Consider the following 27,064-nt stretch of genomic DNA (forward strand, 5'->3'; position numbering starts at 1 on the left):
TTCTCGTCCATAACATGAAATCTCTTGAAGTACTGATCATAAGGTGTTATGTTTTATTTAACGACACTCGCAACTGCAGAGGTTATATCAGTGTCGCCGGATGTGCCGGAATTTTGTCCCGCAGGAGTTCTTTTACATGCTAGTAAATCTACTGATATGAGCCTGTCGCATTTAAGCACACTTAAATACCATCGACCTGGCCCGGGATCGAACCCGCAACCTTGGGCATACAAGGCCAGCGCTATACCAACTCGCCAACCAGGTCGACCTGATCATAAAAATGAGATTATTCTGAGATGGTGTAGATTATGATATGGAAGTAATGAAAAAAATACTGGAGTGATATGGAATGGCGAATTCAAATATGTATCACTCGGAGAAACCCTCCCCTACAGCCGCTTTGTCCACCACAAATATCAGAGCACCTGATAGAGATCTTTTCAAAAGATGTGAGAAGTGCTTTAGAGAGGACAGTCGAAAGCTGTAGCACTTTTACGCACAATTTAAGACAAAATTGAGAGGTTGCCACTCTAGTATTAGAATCGCTGCGTGTCCGATCTGTAGCGTGACCATTTGACATTATCTTATACAACTATCTATCTCTGTTTTCTGGTTGTCATACTAATTGAAGATAGGTTCTTCCCGCGACCGTATCTCACATTCATTTCCGGTTCCTGAGTTTCTATTTCTTAAGCAATAAAGATAATTCAGAGATGATAAGACATATTTTATCTAGAAAAAAGTTCTAGTTCGAGTGGTACATCTAAAAGAGTCTGCGTGAACAATCCGAACGATTTTTGTTACATATTACGTGGGTGTTATGTGATAAAGCACGGTATGTAAATCTCAGACAGTGGCAAACGAGATTCGTTCATCTAAACCAGGGTCGATGGAACGTTTCTATTAGTATCCTGTAATGTTCGAACATGAGAAAGGTAACCAAAACATTATAAACTTCGTTTTATATCGTATGAAAAACTAATCGCAAGATCTGTGCTAAAAATTTTTTTAGTGGTTTATTTTACGACGCTTTATAAACTGGTATGGTTATCTAGCGTCTGAATGAGATGAAGGTAATAATGCCAACGAAATGAGTCCAGGGTCCAGCACCGAAAGTTACCTAGCATTGGACCTTAATTGGATGAGGGAAAACCCCGGAAAAACCTCAACCTTGTCCCAACCAGGATTTGAACTCGAGCCGCTCGTCTCACTGTCAGGCATGCTAACTGTTACTTCATAGTAGTGGACCTAAAATTCTCAAGCGGTTAAAACATGAAGGGCTGAAAGTGAATGACAGCGAATAATTTTATAACAAGGTGGAACAAGAACGAGAGGCCTTCTCCTGAATGGTTTAGTTTAGTTTAGTTTAGTTTAGTTTAGTTTAGATTATTCGCCGATGTTCGCTCTGCAGGAGGAGGCCTGTCGTGTTTGTTCAACCTTGTTATAAAATTATTCGCTGGGACAAACACGACAGGCCTCCTCCTGAATGGTTTAGTATAGTTTAGTTTAGATTATTCGCCGATATTCGCTCTGCAGGAGGAGGCCTGTCGTGTTTGTTTCACCTTGTTATAAAATTATTCGCTGGAACAAACACGACAGGCCTCCTCCTGAATGGTTTAGTTTAGTTTAGATTATTCGCCGATGTTCGCTCTGCAGGAGGCCTGTCGTGTTTGTTCCACCTTGTTATAAAACTATTCGCTGGTACAAACACGACAGGCCTCCTCCTGAATGGTTTAGTTTAGTTTAGTTTAGTTTAGATTATTCGCCAATGTTCGCTCTGCAGGAGGAGGCCTGTCGTGTTTGTTCCACCTTGTTATAAAATTATTCGCTGGGACAAACACGACAGGCCTCCTCCTGAATGGTTTAGTTTAGTTTAGTTTGGTTTAGTTTAGTTTAGTTTAGTTTAGATTATTCGCCGATGTTCGCTCTGCAGGAGGTGACCTGTCGTGTTTGTTCCACCTTGTTATAAAATTATTCGCTGGGACAAACACGACAGGCCTCCTCCTGAATGGTTTAGTTTAGTTTAGATTATTCGCCGATGTTCGCTCTGCAGGAGGAGGCCTGTCGTGTTTGTTCCACCTTGTTATAAAATTCCTGAATGGTTTAGTTTAGTTTAGATTATTCGCCGATGTTCGCTCTGCAGGAGGAGGCCTGTCGTGTTTGTTCCACCTGGTTATAAAATTATTCGCTGGAACAAACACGACAGGCCTCCTCCTGCAGATCGAACAACGGCGAATATCAATCTTCACTTGAACCGAACATAGCGTTTGTAATGCACGACGATAATCTCCATAATGGCTGACTATTGATGGTGTCAACCACAAATGTTTGTCAGCTCAACTCTAGTTTTTAACGAAGGGAAGGAGAAAACAGTTTTTCTATGGTATGTTTGAAATTTCGTAATTAATTTTAAACTGTTATAGACAGTTTTTCGCGTATTTTAAAGTATACTTAAAAAGCAGAAATTGCTAAAAAAAATCAATATTTTTCTGCATAATAAAGAAACCGTACGCGATACAAAAATGGTAAGCAGACTTCAATTCAGCATACCACAATTAGGTTATATGTTAAACCCTGTACCGCAAAACAAAAATGTAATTTCGCAGGTCTGTGTTACCGTCTGCCGTAGTAGGAGTAAAGTCCGACATTGTACGACAGCAAGATGCCTTTCAGGTACGGCTGCAGGTGGCGTCTGTGCTACGCTTAGGGACGCATGCGTAACGTGTGTGTAGGGCCCGCGGGATACAAGACGAAGTCTGGGCGGAAATCTGTGCGAAGACAAGGAATTAGATACTGTGATAGTCGCATCCGCTTCCGGCAGCGAGCGCACGCGGGGTGCACGAGTGTCTGTGACACCATGGCAACAGCCGGTGTTTAAATGCTGGCAACCGTAACTGACATGTCAACAGTCTGCGGGGTGGCGTGTGCCAATGCCGAACAAGTTAACCGGCACTATTGTAGTGACGTACACAGCTGGAAATTATGCATCACGGAATACAGCCTTAAATTGTGTGTTGGTCGTACCGAAACGAATGTGATTAACAGCTTCTAATCGTCATTAAAAAAATCCGTGTTTATTGACATAGAGTGTTACAACGACTGTTTACAACAGAGTTTTCACTGTTACGAAAAGAAAAAAAAATATGTAGTTTATATTTACACACGTGTTACGTAGTAAATCGAAAATCAACGTATAATTACGTATAATTTTGAATTTGATGACGAACAAATTTAGTTTTAATAATAACGCTGTTACATTATTTTAAAGTTATTACTGTTACAGACGAAGCAATTTTAATTGTTACTGTTACAAGAAATTCGGCTTACAAAAACTGCAGTTAGCATTTAATGTGACATCACAAAACAGTAGCTCAATAGTATTATTTTTATTAAGTGTATTTTTGTGAAATAAAACCAAATTTCTTTTGTCGTGCGTCTATACTATTGTGTATATCGAGCTTTAAAGTTAAGTTTGTGCAATGAATCGTGATAATTATTGTTCTTGGTTTTCGTGAGCCATAAAAGTGTTATGTTTCTCCATATTTATTAGTGTTAAAGTGATCACGTATGCACCTCTACACGAGATTACATATTATCTTCCCAAACAATTAACTGGGAATTAGCTTGTACTGCTTTTGAACTTTGTCAGAACTCATAAGTGAATCTACTAGAGCAGAAGTAATGATTTTTGCAGCGCTGTCTGAGATTTTCTTTCTTAATAAATTTTATTAGGTACGAATCTAATTTTTAAAATTTCGTCAAAGGTTAATGAAATATATTTTAACTTAAATAGGCTATTATTTTGTATAAAAGGATAATGCGTAGTTCTGATACTGAGTGGAAAATAAATTTCCTGGGTTCTTATCTCGTTTATGGCACAGTCGAAGAAGAATTTAAGTGATTAATTAATTAGCACGAAGCAAACCCAAACGAGGTTGAAAACTCAATATAGTTGACTTTTCTAACATATGAAATAATCTTTGAACCCTTATTTAAATTTATAATTATAATCTTGCGGCTTTTTATGCGACTAGGTTAGTTGCACAAAAAATGTTATTGTTTAAACTTCTTTTAATCTTCACATACTGAGTGTTGAACAATATTTGCATACACAAAACTACGTGACTGAAATTATTACCCTATAGCTGTACTTTAAGATACGAAAATAACACATGACGCTAGAACATTAACATTGTTCAAACTCGCGTCATTTGTCAACAAAGTTTCTCATTCACGACTATCTACTGTTCAAAGGAGTGTATAACGTTTAAGGAAGTGTTGGTTATAATTTTGAAATTTTGTTACTTAGCTGTTCTTAACATATTAGTCTATTTACAGACTTCAAATACATTATTGTTTCTCTATGCGTGTGCTTACAATACAATAACAACTATACTAACAAAATATGGATATTTAAAATTAAAAACTGTGATATTAATATCGGAAGAGGTTTAATGCAGTCTGAGCTACACTTCACTCAAGAATATCACACCCTGAGAAGACGAACCACCTGAGATCAACATTACGATTTAGAATGGTAAGAATATCCGACTTTCAATGTAGTAGAATGAGGATTTTTAAATGTCAGACTTCCACATTGACACCATGTCAAATAACAAGATGACTTAAAATTGCCATTTAATTTTCCGGTGCTTCAGTTTTCAGGTTACAAGCTTCATGTATTTGTGGTAATTCTCTACATTTCAACTTCTCTTTCCAACTAAAGAATTTTATTATTAAGTAACGATGAGACAGTATGGTGTTAGTAGAGCTTTGGTTGAATGTGAATGGAAAAAAAAATCTAAATACTCTGAGAACATCTACCCTATAGATGCTTTGTCTACCACTAAACTCAAGAGACTTGCCCAGATTCGAATTCTGGACCCTTTATAAAAAAGAATCAACTAATTATCTGAGCTATGTGGAGAAAAAAGGTGAAAGTACGTATAGACTACCGTTATTGCAACACGGTGCATGAAACGAAATAATCCTACAGATTGAAAGAGACGATAGGATACACTTAAATGAATAGAAAACCTATATGACGTTTTGTGATTAAATTCACGTTAATTAGAAAATGAAGTTTGAAGTTTCAGCAGTCTGGCAACATCGCCGCTAACACAGTTCTTTTTCTTCTCGTAATACAGATGTAAGAGGTCAACGAAATCAGGTCTGTCTCGCTACGTGAACCTCCTATCTGACTACAACATTTCAATCTGTTCGCATCGTTCAGTGGCTAGAAATTGGAGTTTTTTTTTTTAATTTACACGTAAATTCGTCCACGTTATTGAAATACGCCAGAGGGATAACTTATTCTCTATTATATTTTCTATCGATATGACAAAAATCATGATCATACTCGCAATAGCTACCGAAAAAAGAGGGTGTTAAACGTTTGGGTTGGGGGGGGGGATTTTTCTGAGAAAACTATGAACTTTCCACCAATATTGTATTACACTTTTCTTTAACATATGACATGAGCTATTCGCTCTGAAAATCTGCAGGGTTATTTTACTTCCACCCTAAATATATCACAAAATCAAGTATTTAAGTAAGATGAAAGAGCAGACTATTGTTGAATCCATTATATTAGTTTACACTTTTTTTAATCTATTATGTTGTACTCCAACTTTCTTTCTTTGAAAGAATGCTCTGAAACATTAAGAAATTCTTCCTCTTTTCTCTTTGATGCGATATGTAGCTATACATGGCCAAAATATTGACGATGACATATGTTTGTATGTATTTATTTACACTGCAAGTGGGCAAGCATCCGGTGGCAGTGGTACAAACAATATAAACAATAAACAGTAAAGTTACAATACACAATACAATTATATACACAATACAATTATACACAATAATTACAATTAATAATAATAATACATAAAATAACCTAATTAATAAGTGAACCTAATTTTACATTACCACCTACATATGTATAGGCCCTACATAAGTTTCACATTGGTACGGATAATAATCTTTCACTTTACTCTCATCTCACTCACTGCACTGACACTATGACACATTTCACTGACACTTTAAAACACATTTCACTGACACTATACAACACATTTCATTGACACTATACAACACATTTCACTGATACTATAGAATACATTTCATTGACACTATAAATTATCACTAATCGAAACTATTCACTACACTTTAAAACCATAACTTCACTGAATCACCACGCTTCACTGATACAACAGTGCAAATAAGACATACAATTACACCCTTTTTCGTACTTATAAAAAAACTACATTTAAACTAAACTTACAATTCAAACCAAGGGAGTAACTCGTCCGGCTAAATAAATACATGTCACTTTAAAAAAATAAATATCACTTTAATTTTAATTTACACTTTATACACAACGTTTTAAGTTATTCTTGAATCTCCTTAAGGAAGGACAGCTCTCAAAGACCGCTGCAGGTAGGTCATTCCAATCATTTATAATTCTATTTAAAAATGAGAATTTACCTACATCCGTTTTCTGTTTCCTACATTTGATTTTAAAATCATGATAATTCCTACCATAGTACGTTGGCTTCTCTAACCGAGCCGTTATTTCTACCCATGCTTTTTGACCTAGATGTACTCTTTAAAATGATGTTATTCTAGTTTTTCTACGTCTGTTTTGCAATGTTTCCCATTTAAGTTACAACGATATATGATGAATAAAACGCAATTCAAATGCTGTATAGAAGAGCAGACGCAGATCTAATCCTGCCTCCGGTGTTCGTCTGCTTTCAATATCATGTCACTTATCATTTTAGGTGAAGTGTGGCCTTGCTGCAGTCTCATTACTTGACACGTAATATCTCCTCGAGTTATCTCAACTTAAAATGTTATACAATGGGTTCATAAGCCATGCACAGAAAGAAACCTCCCTTCTCTAATGACTAGCAATTCGATAAAAATCCTCTTATGAATGTAAGCATGTGGTTAGGTCGTTCGTTAATTACTGTGTGTTTCACGTTGTAAGAACTATGCAATGAAGTTAGATGAATATAAGCCAAAGGAATTAAATCACTTAAAGCAGATAATTTCTTTAAGTAATGTGTATAATGTTGGCACAAACGATTCTCTGAAGTTCGACAGATCAAAAGGACTACTTTATTTAAAGCAGATGATTCTGAAATCTGTGATGATGTAGTGTCGTAACAATATTATTATATTGTCAACATCATCAGCTTGATCCTTTATGCAAATACAAACATTAAGATGCATAGTCAAATAGGCACAAAGTTTTACTAACGTATGTATTCATTATAAACATATTACGATTTGTTTAATTTTTATAGAATAAATATACGTCAATGATGCCAATGACGTCTCTAATGTTGGAGTGTGCGATGAAAGTCATTGTGAGATTTTCCTTAATGAAATGTCTGCTTCTGTTGCCGAAGGGTTCCTAAGAAAATGGTATTTCTGTTTTAAAATACATTACCGATGCCAACGTATTGCAAAACAGGAAAAAGTACGACGATTATCAACTTTACCTAACCTTCAAGTGCAGAATTACTTGTAAATCAAGATTTTCCTTCTAGCAGTCATTATTATATAAAAAGTACCTATTTCGTAAGACATGTCATTTAAAACTGGAAACTTGAATAAAGTACGCATTCCTTTTCTGATCAGATAAATATTCATGAGAATTTTTTTTTCATCTAAGTATGCAATTATATGCACAAGTAAATTAAATAAAATCGCGGGCTAAGGGATATTCATTCATTCATTCATTCATTCATTCATTCATTCATTCACTCATTCATTCATTCATAGTTTCTGCCCAATGGCAGGTCTTTCACTACAAACCTAGCATACTGCAATCGTCCTCATTTTCCGCCTTCCCCTTAGTCTCTGCATAATAGCCATATATCTTAATGTTGTCTGACATATCGATAGTGTTTAGGCAAAAGGGCTTAACCCTCATTTTTAAATGCCATTTTTTGCTATAATTAGTGAAATTAGATCACATTTAATTACAAAACGTAAAGATTTTTTTTACAAGTATGTTTACATTCTTACATATAAAGTAACTGATAATGTCTTAAAATTTAGTTATAGCCGTTTCTGAAAAAAATTCTTTTGTGGGATAAGCCCTTTTACCTGAACACCATTGATATTATATCTTCTTCTGCCCCGACATTTTCTCCTGTTCACTATTTCTTTCAGTGCATCCTTCAGTAAGCAGTTTCTTCTTAGCCGTGACCAGCCAGCTAATGGAAAATTTCCGAAGAATGGTTGTAATTATAATTGTAATTGTATTCTTAATATCAAGTAGTTATAATCCCCTAGTAGAGAGGAAGAAAATGCCTGATGGCCTTATCTCTTACCAGGTGAAACAAACAAACAAACAAATTTAGCCCATATTTCAAGACGTCATATGCAACATGCACTTTGCATATAAATGCGGACTCTGTTCATCACCACCACCACCACCATCACTAGCATCATCATCATTATCGTTATTAACATCAACACCATAACCGTCACCTCTTGAATGACACTAATCTCATGTTTCGACTACTGACTCATCTCTTTTCCGTTTGGTATATCTGAGAAAAAAATATTGTACATTCTTTAGTTTCTACTTGTACAAGTGATTTATCAATGGCTTTTGAAGTATTTTTTAAAATAATTTTATATGAAAAGCATTTGTAATGGATTTCATATTCTTGAGCTTCTAGTTGTATCTATTTTCTAAAAAATTATGCTCTTTAATATTTAATTGATATTACATAATCTATTTTCAAAGTCTTAATCTGAATCTCTCTATTTTCGTGCTTCGCACCCACATTTAATGCCAGCATATCTATGATTTTATATAGTCATAGCTACATTTTCTTGTTTGTTTATTCTAACTAGTACATATCGTACCATCGGCGTTTTGAAATTTGTGTAGTATGGTATTCTTATTTCTCGTATAATACCACTGCAGGAAAATCAACATTTCTTATTTGTTTAAAATGTAGTTATCATTATTTTATTTATAACTGAAACTTTCACATTAAATGCAATGCCTCATGTATACATTATAAAACTGTGTTTTAAAGTGAATGAAAATACTGGATTGATATTTAACTAATGAACATTTGCACTTTCCAAGGAATGTGTTTACTTCGCTTTTAAGTTGGACAGATCATTATTTTATTAGATGATACAACGAATCAAGCTATAAAGGATGAGATGTACAAGGGTCGTTCCGAAAGTAATGCCTCCTATTTTTTGTGTTTACCTGTAACGTCTGAACCAGATGTTAGTGGCGTTGTAGTAAAGGTTGAACCTTCACGCTAATGTCCTGTTAGTTTGGTTGTCAGATAGTGGCAGCAAGGCAATTTACCAAAATGGCATCTGACGTAGAGGTGCTTAAGAAACAGAGATGTGTTACTGAATTCCTCACTGCCGTATAAATTGCACCCATTGACATCCACAATGTTCGTTGAAGGCATACGGAGAAGATACAGTGGATGCGAGCACAGTAAGGCTGTGAGTAGTGCGTTTCAACAGGCGAAAATGACTTCTTCTGGGATAGGCGGAGTGTGATTCTTTTGGATGCCCTGGAGACTGGAGAAACTGTCAATTCTGGCTAACAAGCACACATTTTGATATGGGCAGATAAAAAGTTAATTTTTTTTCTTCCACCATGTTATTAATATCAAAAGAAGTGCTTGTACAAATTTTGGCCACTCGACCGCAATTACGAGGCCGTCCAGAAAGTGATTTTCCCTGAGACCGTTTACAGAAAAAGTACAATTGCATGGAAAGATTTATTGAAACAGATACAGCAATTGTTGCGCTATTTGTCAACATATCCTCCATTGGAATTGAGACATATGTCATACCATGGGATCAATTTTTGTATCCTTGTGTCGTAGAAGTCAGCCGCTTGGGATCGGAACCAGCGTTTGAAAGCCGTCTGCACCTCTCTGCCGATGACAGAGATATGACAAATGTTTCAATTCATGTGGGGGAATATGTTGAAAAATAGCTTAACAATTGCTGTGTCTGTTACAGTAATTTTTTTCCAATGAAATTATGTTTTCTTTCTGTTAACAGCCACTGGCGAACTTATTTTTATACAGCCCTTGTAATTGCGGTCGAGTGGCCAAAATTTGTATAAGCATTCTTTTCATAGTGAAAGAAAAAAAAATAACTTTTTTATCTGCCTCCATCAGAATGTTTGCTTGTAAGCTGAAAGCCTGAATTTCCAGAGTCAGGTCAGAGAAGAAAACTTTTCGCTTGCAACGCGATAAGGCCAGGCCCACACCAGTTTCGCGACCACTGAGAACTTTGCAAAATTTGACTGGACTGTCCTATCACATCCACCGTACAGTCCGGACTTAACGCCTTCATACTCCCATCTCTTTGAGCCTATGAAAGATGGACTACGTGGGCAGCAACATTTTCCAGACAAGGATGCTGTCAATGCAGCTGTAACAAAGTGGCTTGCCTCTGCTGGTTCAGATTTTTACGAGCTCGGCATACAGGTTCTTGTTCAACGCTGACAAAAATGCATAACGAATAGTGGTGACTACGTGAAAAAATAGCTTCATGTAGCTGAAACCTTGCTCTATTTAACTGAGTTATTATGCTCTGTGTTTCTTTTGTAGTTTCCATGAAAATAAATAGGAGACATTACTTTCGGAACGACCTTCGTAAATATACAAATTGACAAAAAAAAATCCAAGAAAATAAAGTACATGGGAAGGAACATGTAGAAAGGACGAATAATTCCAGGCTGTCCAAAATTATGCTTTAATAAATCATCCAACTGAAACAAGAAATGTTGGAAGATCTAAAAGATACTGGAAAGATGACTTTTGTTGATGTTGATGGATGGACTGTAGAGGTCCAAACTTGAATGATGATGATGATGATGACGACTATGTTGATGGACAGGTCGGACTGCTATGACATTGCCGACACTATAATTTCGAACAGTAAATACGAGGGTTAGGAATATGGGCCTACGTTTAAATATGGCAGTTAATTTAATGGATCGAGATTCAATTGTACTCTGCAGATGGCTTAATGTAATGTCCATATTACATCACTGCCATCAGCGCTCATTCCCTCTCCCAGCCCCCCACCCCCGGCTCCTTCCATTGTACAGGATAAACCCCAGTCATAGTGAAATTGACATTATGTCACAAATATGTTGTATTCATGTTTCAAGCAAAAGCAGTGTAACATATGGTAGGGACGTGGCCCTCATACTGACAAGACTTAGTGTGTGCTGCCTCACTTTCGCGCCACACGAATGGCTCTCAAGGGCATGAAAAATGTTTCTCCTCTCCTCTCCTCTCCTCTCCTCTCCTCTCCTCTGCTCTCCTCCATTTTCACTTTTTAATTTTTTCTCCTTCATTCGTTCATATTTGCTTTCCATTTTTTATCATTTTCTTTTTCTTACTTATGTTTTTATATTTCATTCACTCACTCATTCACTCACCCACTCAATCATTTAATATTTTGTCCTTTCTTTTAATTTACTTCTTATTTCTTACAGCCTTTCTGTCTTCTTATTTATTTCTTATCTTATTCTTCATTTTTCGTTTCCTTCAATCATTCAACGCTGTTTATTCCTTAACTTCTGAAATATTTTATATTTGCTCAATATTTTCAAATGCTCTGTCCAATTATGTTCATATTTCGGTAGCCTATGTTGGTACGCGAAGTCAATACTTTCATATCTCTCCTACTATTTTACTTCCTTTGTTTATTGCACAAGTCATAAAATTTTCAAGAAAGCTTAACTTTGTGGTTTTTCTTTAAAATTCAAATCCTATTTCTGTAAGTCGGTACTGGTGCGGCAGCAGCATTATACAATTTTATTTTTTTCATTTTTCTTCCTATCTCTATAATTATTTTCCTTATTCACAATTATTTTAAATATATTAAGTCTATATGTACTTCTCTAGGTAAAGCAATAGCTCATTAAGAGCCATTTGAAAATAAATAAATAAATAAATAAATAAATAAATAAATAAATAAATAAATAAATAAATAAATAAAATGTTTAGTGTTTACATAATAATATAAATTGTTACATATTAAATAATTTAATGCTAACGTATTCTGGCTCCAATGAGTGAGATTTCAACTCAGTATTCTGGCAAAATTGTCACGGGAAACTTTGCTTCTGGATAGTTATATTGATCTAAACAATCATTTCCAACTGGCCAACCTGTGACGTCGGAATGTATTTCCCCTCTCGGAGCAGAGCTGGTAGAGCCCGTGAGGAAGGATAATGTTGTGTCTGAGCTATTTAAACATCTCCATCCCTTCCATTGCCATTCTCCCTACTTTGCTCTTATACCTATATGCTTCCCCTCTCAAAAGATCAGAGACGTGTGATGTCACAGAGCCAGCAGTTGGAAATGTTTGAATCTACGTTGAACTATCACTATCATCAGGGGTAGGGTCTTTGGTATGTTACGTCCTCTTTCGCGTGTGTATTATGAACCAACAATGAACATTTAATTATAAGTAGTGAAACTCCCCGATCATGTCGCAATAATGGTGCGTGTCTATGCTTAAGGTTCAAGATGTTACCGGATGAATACAAGTGACAAAGACTGGTCACAATGAAGGAATATAAATCTCTATTTTTCTACGATAGTTAAACAGGAATTCGTAGAATTTGTATTAGAAATGCTACGGAGTTGGACTGAATCGTAGTGAATTTCTGCTAATACGAGTACATGCATGTCTGTCTACACTGGGATATTACTATATTCCTCAAACTGTAGTATTATATCTCACCCACAATGGTCGACATGCTAAGTAAGGTATGGTATGTGTCCAGAACATGTAGGCAACTCCATTCATATGCCTTCTGGACCAGCCTCCTCCGCCCATAGTTGACCGGTGATCGAAAAGTACTGACGAAATGATGATAGAATGGGGAAATGTTGATGGGTTGTCGATTTTCTTAATAGCTATGTTGCAGAAAATAGAGCACACCGAAAAAATCTAGGCCTGAGAGGACCACTAGCGTGACAGGTTGTTTATAATCTATAGATCTCGCAACCACCGTAGGACAACGCTAACGAGTTAAAGTAAATTCCTACAGTAAGGGGAAAGAGGGGTTGTAATATGATGAAACCAAGTAAATTTCCAAAGTTAAAAAAGAAAAAATTTGTTTGTTTTAAAATATTCTTTGATATATGAAAAAATATATTACATAGAACTTAATGCGTATTTATGGTCTTGTTAGCTGCTGTGACGCCATTTTTAAAGCTCTGCTGCACAGGATTTTTAAATGATACTATTTTTTTATTGCAGTTCCCAGTAACTTCAATTTTTTGCATTATTATCATACAGAAAGTTATATATCTTCCGAACTATTAATGCTACAGGCATGATATTTGGAATATACATTGTTTAGGCTATTAGAAAAATGTTTTCTCTGTAACAAAAATTTGTTATTTTGCTGCATTTGAAAAATATATTTCCATATTTCCATAAGAGTACCTCTAAAATTTATTCTTAAAAGTAATCGTTTATATTAAAATTTTAAAAATTAAATATCAAAATCATGCTCCAGACATTTTAAAGAATGTGATTTTAGGAGTAAACATGTCAGAGAGATTCTGAATGTCTTTAAAGACGACTGAATATAGGCTATATCAATTTTTGTGAATTACTGTATTCTGATAATTTTTATTCAATTTGTTTTTTCAGAAACTAATCTCGAATTTAAGTTGTAACAATGATATTTCCACATACAAAAAATAGAAAAAATGTGCATCAATTAAAAAAAAGTCAAATTATACCATTTTCTCCCCTCACATTTTCAATACTGGACGCGTCTGTAATTGAAGAATATAAATAACATAGGTTGCAAGTGTACAAAACAAATTTTTCAGGATAGTAAAAAAAAAAAAAAAAAAATTCCCCTTCCAAATTTTCTACTACTGGTGAAGTCTGTGATTGCATACATTAACTAGAGCCTAATTCCAATTTTAATTTCGACATATGACTTTTATAGCGTCTTGGGCTTCACACATAAAATTTGTTTTGACAATCGCTAAAAAAAATGGATCTTACAAGTTTTGTTGTTTACACTCCAAAATTATAATTTCAATTGTTCATTTAATGCCCCTCTTTTAAAATAAACCACTAGGAAACAAGAAATAGTAGGCACAATCGAAGGAAACTTACCCTAAAATAGCTTTTTTTCCCACAAATCTCACCAACTTTACACAGGATCGAACTCTAATTCCCTTTGGCCAAGTGACTGAGCTATTACAGAGTTTTCTCAACACGTCAGTTAGGAAATTCTACATACAACTTACCACTCATTTGTACTTTCCACTTAACATGTACCATAAAAAAATCCAGGAAGTTAACTTATTATCAATATTTTTGTATCAGACTGTAACAACGTTTCGTTCATAAACTACATTGTGATCACACTATATATGCACATGCAGTAATGAGAATTCTGATGTGGTATTGGCTTGTCAATCACATCACTTAACATGACAGTATACATATTGATTGACGCCTTTGACCGAAATTCTGGGTATGTTACTTTCTCTCACTGTACAGTACGCATGGCGGCTACGTTGATGTGTTGGTCAGGGAGTAATGCCGTATCCAGGCAACTGTAACAGCCGCATCAACAGATATTTTTACATCTGTGACACACGTCGGGGATATAGGATTTGCCAAACAAACAGTTTGGATAGAGGATCTGAAGGATCTTCCATGCAAAACATTATAAACAAACAAATCAGCTTTGCTTATATAATCCAGACCAAATGTAAAGTATGGAATTCAATGGTAAGTATTGATAACATCATACTGCTAACACAGAAAAGCTTACAATAAGAAGAATGTCAATTTTTTGCTCTTTCGTTTATAAACAAACCCTTTGTTCGCTATGGTTATCTTAATGAAACTACTGTGCAATATTTCCTCGAGACATAAAGGAAGTGCGAAGTGTTTTATCTCAGTGAATGATCAAAGGAACCAAGTCTTAAAGATCAGATAATTATGACAGTGATATAAAAACATTTAAAATGAAGTAGTAATTCGGCACCGATGGAATTTATATATGAAAAGACTTCAAAGTAAGCACGGCTTGTTTTCAAAGTCTCATGTCAGTGATTATCTTAGAAATTAAATAAACCGTTTCATGTGAAACATTGTCATTATGCGCTGTCGTTTTATGCAAGTTTGTGTCAAATGATATTTCGACGATTCTTCAAATGCTTCTCCAAACTCCCTTAACTGAGGTATATTAAAATGTATATGTGCACAGGATGCGTTTTTTTTTTTTTTTTGTTCAATGGCAAGTTCCTTAACTTACCGTTATTTGCACAGACTTTACGAGCGTGCATATAGATGTCGCTAGTGCCGAGAAGCATAGACCACTTAGTTCGTCATATATTATTCAGAGTGCACCACATTACACGCGTAATGAATGATGATTATAACAATGGAGCAATGTTGGGATATCACAGGTGAACCGGAGTACCCGGAGAAAACCCATGTGCTGCCTTGACCATGGGCTTGCTCAAGACAAGTTATAAATTCAGGGTGGATCAATCGGGATTTTAACCTGAGCCCCTTGTCTTATAAGCCACCGTGGCAGTTCAACATTGCAATATATGCTTCAAGCTAGATGGACATTTTTAGGACTTGTTATAAGCCATACGATTTATAATGTTGTAATAAAATTAATAGTTATGGGATATGTAGGAGCATGAAATACATCATTAAAACACAAATAAGAACAAATAATAAATGAAGACCTAAGAGCTTGTAGCGACGTACTAGAGCAACGCCGGATATGGGTTCATTAGCAAAACGTCCTCTCCGACACCCACTATAACTTTCCAAATTTTGTAACAAACTCATCCGAACACTCTGTGTAATATAAAATTACCTCCCTGTTGTCTATAATGCATTGTCATTCGTTCATTCGTTCATCCGCTCACTTCGCTCATTCTGTCTATATATTCTTCATAATGAATTCGCGAAAAATCTCCTTGCATAGAAACTTGGTAGGTATTATTCTTGTTATATATATATATATATATATATATATATATATATATATATATATATATATTTTAAATGTTGTTAAGTATATAGCCTACGTTGAAATGTTATACATACTCAAATAAATTCAGGGCCATGAGGTAGCGTGGTGGTTAAAGCGCTACATTACAAAACAAAGGTCGTGGATTCGATTCGCCGTGGAATAGTAGACATTTCCAATTTACCCAGTACTTCCAGCTGCAATATGGACCTGAGGTTATCTCAGTGTTCCTTGAGGCTGAAGGCGAAAGACTGATATCCTTATTGATATTATAGGGGAACAACTTACAAAACTCTGTTGGTCTGCGCATGCGTCTATCTTAAAGAGTGACACAATATACTATTCACCTCCTCCTTCCCTATTGTCAGCCAATAGTAGCGCGTACTGATAGCAGTTATGTGTCAGATGATTTGTCAATGGTTCAGATTAATGGAGGGAAACTTCAGGCTCCGCCTCCAGCACAGCGGTAAGGTTTAGTAGCCTCCTAAAACGGAGTTTTTCCAGCTGTAGGCCTATAATGCGATTGTCTACGTCTCGATCTCCTGCTGGCCTCTATCGCCTGTTATAAGGTTAACTTCATCTTTACTTCACCTTTACCAAATATATCACGCATTGGTCTCTACAGTGTGTATAATCTATTCAAAACCTCGACATAGACAAAATATCAGGCCATTGTAGTAAAAAAGAAAAAGGATACAAATATAGATAAGAAAGTCTCGTTGTTACAAATATTAAACATGCTACGTCTTTCATTCGTTGATGAATGCGCGACCACTAGTGTTATTTGGCCTTCAGAAACATTAATGTTCTTTGTAGTCGTCAGAGAAGAGAATGATTGTAAAAGTGTAAAGTGGAATGCTTCTTACGGATATAATTATTAATGCAAGAAACATAATATGTTACGGTACTTCAACAATGCGAATACTTCCGGAAGTGCATAGTTCTCTTCGAGGACACTATCAGAAACCAAGACGGTAATCAAATGACTATTTCTCCCGTTAAAGTAAGTACAGTGCATATCCCTTTCAGTTCTTCGGTAAAAAATCCTGGCATTCACATGGATAATAATCTCAACTGGGACATGCAAATCACAGAAACCTGCAGAAAAGTATATTCTATTATCCATGTGCTAAAAAGGATAAATGTTCATCTTCCCTCTTGCTTAAAAAAGTCCCTTGTGCAGACGCTTGTATTTCCCTATTTTGACTATGCTGACATTTTACTGATTGACCTTTCCAGCGACAACAAAACGAAACTTCAACGTGCTCATAATTTGTGTGTACGTTTTGTAAGCAATCTTCGTAAATATGACCATATTACCCCATCCCTGGAAACAATAGGTTGGCTTAAACTAGATAAGAAAAGAAATTTACATTCACTCCTCTTTCTCTTCAAAATCTTGAATTCTTCTATTCTTTCGTACCTGTCGTCTCGCTTCACTTACCTTTCTTCCCACCACAATCTGAACACACGCTCTCGCCATTAAACAATACTAACAATACCATCCCATCGCACCTCCTCATACTCATCCTCTTTCACAATAGCCCTGCCAAAACTCTGGAATTCGCTACCTGCTAGCATCAGGGACTGTCGAAATAAAATTGAATTCAAACGCAAACTTACTAGGCATTTGGTCAGTAATTGAGACTCGTTCAGACATGGTTTCTTGTAAATAGTTCTCTTAATCTATCACAAAATATTTCAGTATCTGGTAATTTCATCACTATAGAACTTTGTTATTGTAGGTTTAATTTGTAATTCAGTAAATACAAAAATATTCTTTGTTCTTAACTTCTATGATAAAATGTCTAGCTTTCATTAATCAGGTAATCTTGTCGTACTTTAATTTTTATTGTAATTGCAATTGTAAATTTAATTTTAATTGTAATTTTATTGTTCATATTATAGTTGTAATCCCCTGGTAGAGGGGCAGAGAAGGCCTGACGGCCTTATCTCTACCAGGTTAAATAAATAAATACTAATACTACTATTTCTGTTAGTTCCCAGTATTCATTATTAAATTGAATTCATAGAGCGGATACAAGTCTGATTGTTTATGATTCATTATTAAGTTGAATCCATAGAGAGGATACAAGTCTGGTTGTTTATCTATTCCATTATTAAGTTTAATCCATAGAGTGGATACAAGACTTGTTCATCTATTGCATTACCTACACGTCTCCTAGTCTCGTGTGACCACCTCTAAATTTGTACAGGCTACCTCTGCTGAATACCCGTACTATCCTAAGTTGAAACAAGAGGGATGTTCAGTGTATTGGTGAAATGAAAGAGGGAAACGGATATACAGCAAGAAAAATCCTTTACAATGTTTATTTTGTCCACGATAAATTCTATCATGACTAGGCAGAGGATCGAACCTGGACTACCTGGATAGTAATACACAAACTGAATTATTCGAAGCGCTTAAAATGTGTAATGAAAAAAAAAATGTTATTCAACTTTATGACAACAATTTTTATATGACAACATTATTTTTACCCAATAATACCCGGGAAAATAAGGATTAGATCTCAAGTTCAGATATTTAAGTTGATATACTTTTAAGTGACAATGGTGCAGCATACTGTAGTTAAATAATCTGAAAGAACTTTCAAGCACAGCTGTTGTGAATGTCGCAAATATCGGGGAATAAAATCCGACTATTGGAATGAAAGGTCGTCGTCTAACGCAGTTTCCTTTAGAACGATCTCAGAGCGACAAGTTTGCCAAAACTCTTCACTTACAGACTCTTAAGACCCTCTCAACATGTCCCTGGTTGCTAAGATACAGATATATGGAGTCTATATATAGGTTCGTTTACCCTCTAGTTTGTTTAATGGATCTCTTGGAAAATGTTTTTATTACATTAAGATGCGTTTATAGCATTTGAAATTTTTTCCTTTCTAATATTGTACGAAGTATAAGAAAAATGTATTGCGATGCTACAAAACACAGATTTAGATATTTTTAAGGCATTATATGTTTTCAGATTCCTGATAACGAAACGTTGTTTTGATTATGACGTCCGTCTGTCTGTATGCCGGAATAATCGATTTCTCCTAAGCTATTCATCGGATTTTGTTCATATTCAGTGTCTATAAGTCAATTTTTCGGACATGATGTACATGAAATATAATAATTTAAATATAAATGTCCCTATTTGAAAATAAAAAACAATAATGCAGCGATTTTCTTCATAATTTTACATCACGCAGAATAAACTGACAAATAAAACAATGAAATTCTTATCAAGAAAAAAAATGTTTTCCTAAGATAAATAAACCATTGTATCTAAATTTACTTCTACATTTCGTTGCGAATTAGTCCGACTCTACCTCCTATGGCCAGATGACTGTATAGGAAGTAAAGCGATTCTTCCTTAAAATATTCTTGAAGTGTTATCGGTCAATAGTTGTACACTTCTCTTGCTACTATGCGGATTCATCCATGTGTGGCCAAGGTCTCACAAAAGTTCAAATGAAAGGAAAATTAGATGCTTACAGTTTTACTACAGACCACTAGAATTAACACTGAGATCACTTTTAAATGTTTATTTTCGATTAAATATAAATAATTATAAAGAGTGATTCCAGTATATCAATATGTAAATCTGTATAAAATTAATGACGTACTATTAGTTAAACTATAAAACTTAAAATGAAACCAAATATTCTGTGTCTGCAATCCAGGAAACTGAAGTTCATCTTATTATTTTGGTGCTTGGTGAATTAAACAAGCAGTTGTAATAGTAGTACACACAATAAATTGTAATGAGTAGTATGACTCAGAGTGTCATAAAGGAACTGAATTCTTGCAAAACGAATAAAACAAACAATAAAAACTTGCGAGTGATATTCGTAACATAGGTTTTTTTTTTGCATTCATATTTCTAAGTACGTTCAGAACAATTTTAAAATTAATTAGCTTGGATAAATAAGTGCACATCAAGTCAATATACTAAATAGGTATTTAGTAACCAGATGTTCAAGGAAGATGCTATGACACATTTTCAAAGATTATTTTTATCGAAAAAAAAAAATAATAATTTCAGTACATGATAGAACAAGTAATAAAATTTGCTCCACTTTGGTCTCAACACGTGTTCCCTATGTGCCTTGCGTAATGTTCATTCGATATTGAACTAACTTACGCAAAGCATTATTACATATTGTAGATGGAATTTCTTCCACATCTTAAATAAAATTATGGAAACTTTCGTCAGAAATGGAAAAGTGTGGGATGTAGGAAAGATTATTTATTTAATTCAGACAGAAGAACTCAGTAGTATGAAACTAAGCGATCGCAAATACCATGCATTGGGCTCGTTGCTTTAAATCAATTTCCCAGGAAAAATCGTCGCCTAAAATTTGCTGGACATCCACAGACCTAACCTAATATCGCGAGATTCAATCTCATTACTGTCTTCCACGCGATCTTGATCTTTGCGTATATCCAGACCGACTTAACGCCCACAACAAAAGAGAAATGTTTGTGTCATTTGTGCTATTATATTATATTTATATATTAAAAAAATAATAATTTCACTTCATAAAATGATTCTTTGTTTAGTATTACATTCAGAATACATCAGGAAGATAAAAGAGATACAAATCCTAATGCACTGAGAGAGCACCATATGTTCCACTGCATTCTGTTTCCGATTTTATAGGATCTAAAAGGTCAACACGCAGTTTGAAGATAAGCCACAGTAAATATAGAAATATCAAATGCCACGGCAGAGCAGCTGAAAGGAACGTTTATCACTGCACTACTGCAATACAGAGTGTCCCAAAAGTTTCCATACATAGGAAATGTTATTTGAAAATAGAAATTTCACATAATTTGGCAGCCTTCGACAGTCAGACACAGGTAAATGTGATCCAACCAATTCCGACACACATTCTACAATACGTCCAGCAACACATGATGACAGACGTCGATGATTTAGCTCTGCAAATGTGCAAGTCCCAGATTTTCTCCCGGTAAACCTGCGGCTTAAAGTAACCCCAGAGGTAAAAATCAAGAGGTGTAAGATCTGGGTAATGGACTGGCCACATTCAGCACATTGTGTGACATTTCTATTTGAAACTGACATTGCGTATGTAAGAAGCCTTTGGGATACCCTGTAGATGTTCTCCATAAGCATATACACCAGACCTGATTTTATAAAATTATATACAGAATTGGCGGACTATAAAATATATTTGCATAGTAATTGAATATGTCTTGTTTATATCTCCAGAATTACCCTTTTATCCTCCTAATCTTTATAAAATAGGTATTGTTTTTCACGAAAATAGAAGCTGCTACAAGTCATGCTAATCACACATTTCCCCCTCGTGTTCTCATGAAAATATTGTACTCCTCAAATGACTTCATGGTATAAGTACAAAGTTAAATCTACTGCTCATTTCATTAGATTACCATGGAACAATATCCCTGGACTTCTAGATTTGATTTCATAAGAAATGAACTTGTGTCCATTCTATATCGTTATACAGGGTGATTCATGAGGATTTACCGTCCCTTACGGAGCTTATTTCCGAAGAAAAAAATGTCATACAAACATTTGTCTTAATCTCAATATTTTCAGAGTTACACTAATTTGAAATTGTTTGTAAAATACCATTATTCTTAAGTTTTAAGGGTAAAAGAATATTACAGATAAAGAACGAACTATTCAGGAGTATCATTTCTTTAATTAGCTAATATTCTGAAGCTAAAAATGTGTTGTGAATTCCACAGTTGCTTCGTACAGAATTGTTTTTCTATTTTTTATTATAAATTACATTTTTTTACGCATTTATCACAACAATTGTTACAAATCACTCCACCCTTATAAATTCTTCAAGGTTGTACATAAGGAAGCATAGTTAAACTGTAAAGAATCAAGTTCCTAAAGTCATATGATTTCTATCAATTTTTGTGATAAGTGTGTAAGAATGATGTCATTTTTAATTAAAAATTGAAAAACAAAATCTGTACAAAGCAACTGACAACATACATGTCAGCCAGAACCTCAATCAGAGGCAATCTTAATGGTAGGGAATTTATATGTAAAATACTATCACAGACTGTGGCAAGGTTATAGCCCCATCCGCTTCGCCATCTTTTAATCCTTATGTATCCTGTTTCACAATTATGCGTTTATTTTCAAGGCTGTTGTGTAATCTTCGTAACACATACTTTAATGTTGATCTCGTGAGCTGATATCACCAGGAAGGTCACGGGAACTTGTCTTATACGCATGCTTCATCTACATACAACTTTGTTAATGTTCTATTAATTCTTTTCACCGACTAATATATAGGACTATGGAACGGAACGTAATTTACGCGAAGGGGGCACTATTGCCCAGCACTGCGACCTGTTACGCTAATTCTCAAGTTAGGTGCACACCGGTTGACTACACTAAGGCTCGCTGTATACCTATGTTTCGAGCAGGCAACCCCCCTGTCCCTAGACCAGTCTCCTTCGTGCGCCATCAGTCGGCGCTCAGGGAATGCTATGGAATGATGAACAAATGGAAAAATGGTGACGGAATGATATAGATGCATGAAATGGGGGAAAACGGGAGAACCCCGAGAAAAACACCAACTGCGACCTTGTACGCCACAAGTATCACTATGGATTTTTCAATGAAAAATCCCAGACGTGGCCGGGATTCGAACCTGGACCGCCTGCGTGACAGGTCGGAGGTCTGACCACTCAGCCACCGCAGAAATGTTGCATGGGCTTGTGTACGAGTATTTTACGATGTTCAACGTGACACAAGATTTTTTAGATTTTCCACAACCTCATCCAACAGGGAAGACCGCGGTAACTGCGTGTAATAGTCTAAAACTCTAGGGTGTTATTCATAGACATTTCGCAGCACGCGCTACGAGCGTACTAAGCTAGCCCCGGTTATCCACTGGTTACTAGTACAGAATTCAAATCATATCCTATCAATGAGGTGGGCGAGACCTCGTACAAAATGAATATGTGATGTATATCCTATCGCTAACACTGGTTTATGAATACGAAAAACGCTGATAATCCACCGAAAGCCCGCGCTAAAAATGTCTATGAATACGGCCCTAAAGTGTCATACCTCAGATTAGTGTTACGAAATGGGGGTTGGTTCGAGTTCTCATGGGGGAAGAAATTTTCTCATTAAATCAGTGAATTCGATCAGGATGAGGGGCCGGTTCCCATCCATCATTTTAATGGATTTAGGGAGCTACAGTGAATAGTGAAATCCTATTTTGTAAGAGAGATATAATGTCTGGAGGGAACGCAGTGTTGACCACACGTTACCCGTATTGGTTGGATGATCGTTCACTTCTGCTGAGGCATGTAGACGTGAGTCCAGCAGTCGGCAGGTAAGCTTTGTCCCTCCATGGGTTGTCACGCCACGGGTTGTTGTTATTATTATTATTATTGTTATTATTATTATTATTATTATTATTATTATTATTATCATTATTATTATTATTATTATTATTATTATTATTATTATTATTATTATTATTAATTGTGTATTGTTCCTGTATTTCTGCCATTTTTATATTTTCTATTGTTCTTATACTGGTTGAGTGGCAGAGAAAGCTTTATGGCCTTAACTCTGACAGTAGAAATAAATCTACAGAATAAATAAAATAAATAAGAAATAATAAGAAATGATGAAATTGGAACAACAGGGAAACCGAAATACGGTACTAAAAATAATTTATTGTTTCACGAGCAGCAAAATGAAAAATTCATTTTTCATCTATAAGGAGTGAGTACCCCTTTTTATTCTTTTTTTGCCAACAGAGGTATACAGAAAAACGATATGATATGATATGATATGATATGATATGATATGATATGATATGATATGATATGATATGATATGATATGATATGATATTATATTATATGATATGATATGATATGATATGATATGATATGATATGATATGATATGATATGATATGATATGATATAATTATGATATGATATGGCTTACATGATATATATGTTATGATTTATTGCCTCAGAACATATTCGATCATTCAATTTGATAGATTGTTAAGTCTAAAAAATAATCAGAACATTATATTGCATAAATATTTTAACAGGAAAGAAGCTGATTTATGACAACAGATAATATTTTCTGATAAGTAATCCGAATCGCTTTTGAACTTCGAAAACGAAACTGGTTTTCTACTGGTCACAAATGAAGAGAAGAAGTAAGCTTGGATTCAAAAATTCTCCATGGTAAAACTTCCAGGATATAACAGAACCTCATGTCGAAAAAAAAAGTACTGAACTTATGATTAACAAAGGATTCACTTTTTCCTGAGGCAGAAGGGTTAGGCCTAATATGTGCTATTTAAGATCAAGTGAGCCCAACTAGAAATGATAGGGAACACACAAATAAGAATGGAAGAGAAAGTGATTTGTAGGAAACGTAGAACTTCAATTCAAAATATTCAGTATATAACATCAATATGTCACAGAATAACCCACATTAATGGTAAGTTGAGGGATGATAATGTATCAAAACTTTGCGTTAGAATCGTCCTCATATATTCGCTGTAATAGATAAGGTAGTCCTACCATATTATCCATAAGATCAATTCAAAATTGGAAAATGATTCAACATAGGTGTGCTAGGGAAGAAGCATACTGACAAATCGAACAATTTGATATAACAGAATAGATGTTATAGTTCCGAAAGCCACCGGCGTAGCTCAGGAGGCAGGCGTGTTTTCTTGCTCATCCGGAACTGTGTTCAGTTGTGGGTGTCGATTCCCGTTTGGGATTTTGCTTGGTTAGGGTTTTTTTCGAGGTTTTCCCAACTGTAATACGAATGTCAGGGAATCCCATGGGGGATCCTCAGCCTCATCTCGCCAAATACCATCTCGCTATCACCAATTACGTAAACGCTAAATAACCTAGTAGTTGATACAACGTCGTTAAATGACACGAAAGCATATAATTCTGGACAAATTCAACAAAAATGCGTTTCCGATAGGTAACATCAATTTTATAGTCAGTATATGTGACCAAAATATCGAAGTATATTGCTTTAGTATAATTGAAGGGTTCAGAGACATAGTAGGCCAAGCGCCATTTATTAAAAACGGAGAAAGCAAGCGTTAAAGTTTAGTGAATAACATAGTTTAATGAAGATTGACATATCATTTAGTTTTAATGTGCATACTTTATATTACTTGCTATGTGTTTCATTAAATTATGGTATTCACTTAATTTTAGCCCTTGTTTTCTCCGTTTATAATATATGGCGCTTGGCCTACTATGGCTATGAACCCTTCAATTGAAATTACACAACTCCGAAAGATAATTGAGGGGCTTAGAACAAAAAGCAGGTAAGTGACAGAAACCTAGTTTTGAGGAAATTGCAGTTAAAGTTCTACATGCAATGGAATATTATACACTAGTTTGGTGAAATGATGCCCATATAGCAGCACTGCACAGTGTGATCACTTCCCTGATTTTATCCCAAAGAAACACCCTTTTGGGCTATCACAACACCCACTTACCTCATTTTTTTAAATAATGTCACTTACCTGCTTTTTGTTCTAAGCCCCTCAATTGATGTGCAATTCTTTTAAAAAGTCCATACCAACAACAGGCGTAATTCCACGTACTTTCCAGGAGACTGTTAAACATATGAACATGACTGAAACCTCATTCATGTTAATATAAAAGCCTGTGCTACTTAATACGTACAACGTCAAAATATTCATAAGCATGGACAGTTCCAAATACTTGGTATGAACTGAGTCAAAAGGAAGATGGCAATGGCACTGGAAGCTTTTAATAGAAAAAGGAGCATCTTCTGCAGACATATAGAACTAAGGAAGAGACTAGTGAAGTGCTTTATGTGGAGTATGGCTTTGTATGGGACAGAAACATGGACAGTACGACGAAGTGAAGACAAACGACTAAAAGCATTTGAAATGTAAATATGAAGAAGAATGGAGCGTGTGAAATGGGCACACAGATTAAGAAACGAAATTGTGCTAGAAAGAGTTGATGAAGAAAGAATAATGCTAAAACTGATCAGGAAGAAAAAATGAATTAGCTGGGTCACTGGCTAAGAAGAAATTGCCTACTGAAGAATTCACTGGAAGAAATGGTGAACGGAAGAAAAGTTCGGTTCAGAAGAAGATATTATATGGTTGACAACATTAAGATACATGGATCGTATGCGGATACTAAGAAGAAGGCGGGCAATAGGAAAGAATGGATAATGCTGGGTTTGCAGTGAAAGACCAGCCCTCGAAGAGAACACTATGGATGAATGAATGAAGCAAGACTTATGGATCATAGCCAACAAGCAAACAATAAAAGTAGGTTCGGAATATGTATTATATGTCTTTCTCGTACAAAATTTAACAGTACCCGGTTACATGTTTCAGCCTGTTATTGGCCAGCTTCAGAACTGGTTGGAGCTGGTCTTGGCGCCTTTTGTTTGTGTTTCCTGTGGAGGTGCGTTTGTGTAGTGTAATGTGGAGTCACAGAGTGTGTTTAGAATTTCATTTGGATGTGTTTTTGTGTGGCTGTATATTTCGTATTGTTCTAGTGTGTTTAGTTTCTGGCTTTTTGGTTGAATATGTAGAATTTCCATGTCTGTGTTTATGTCTCTGTAGGTGTGGTTAGCATTTCTGATGTGTTCTGCATATGTGGAAGGAAACACAAACAAAAGGCGCCAAGACCAGCTCCAACCAGTTCTGAAGATGGCCCATAATAGGTTGAAACATGTTAACCAGGTACTATAAAATTTAACACAAGAAAGACATAATTATAATACATATTACGAAGTGATATAGTGTTAAAAGTTGTGTAATCGAGATGTATAAAAGTAGGTTACTCAATTTCATCTTGATCTATCGAAATCGTGAAGTTAGAATCCGTGTAATGTCAAAGAGCCTACTACATGTAGTAATAATAATAATAATAATAATAATAATAATAATAATAATAATAATAATAATAATAATAATAAT

General features: G+C 35.2%; 1 protein-coding gene across 1 annotated transcript in view; it reads left to right on the plus strand.

Annotated features, from left to right (window-relative positions):
* The first annotated feature begins 2,820 nt into the window (after nt 1–2,820).
* LOC138698026 (arylalkylamine N-acetyltransferase 1-like) overlaps nt 2,821–27,064 on the plus strand; it is a 341,914-nt gene continuing 317,670 nt past the window's right edge. The window contains exon 1 of the mRNA XM_069823705.1: nt 2,821–4,537. The gene's annotated coding sequence lies outside the window, so the exon portion shown is untranslated. The remainder of the gene's footprint in view (nt 4,538–27,064) is intronic.

The sequence above is a fragment of the Periplaneta americana genome, chromosome 4, assembly GCF_040183065.1.
Source record: "Periplaneta americana isolate PAMFEO1 chromosome 4, P.americana_PAMFEO1_priV1, whole genome shotgun sequence".
NCBI lineage: Eukaryota > Metazoa > Arthropoda > Insecta > Blattodea > Blattidae > Periplaneta > Periplaneta americana.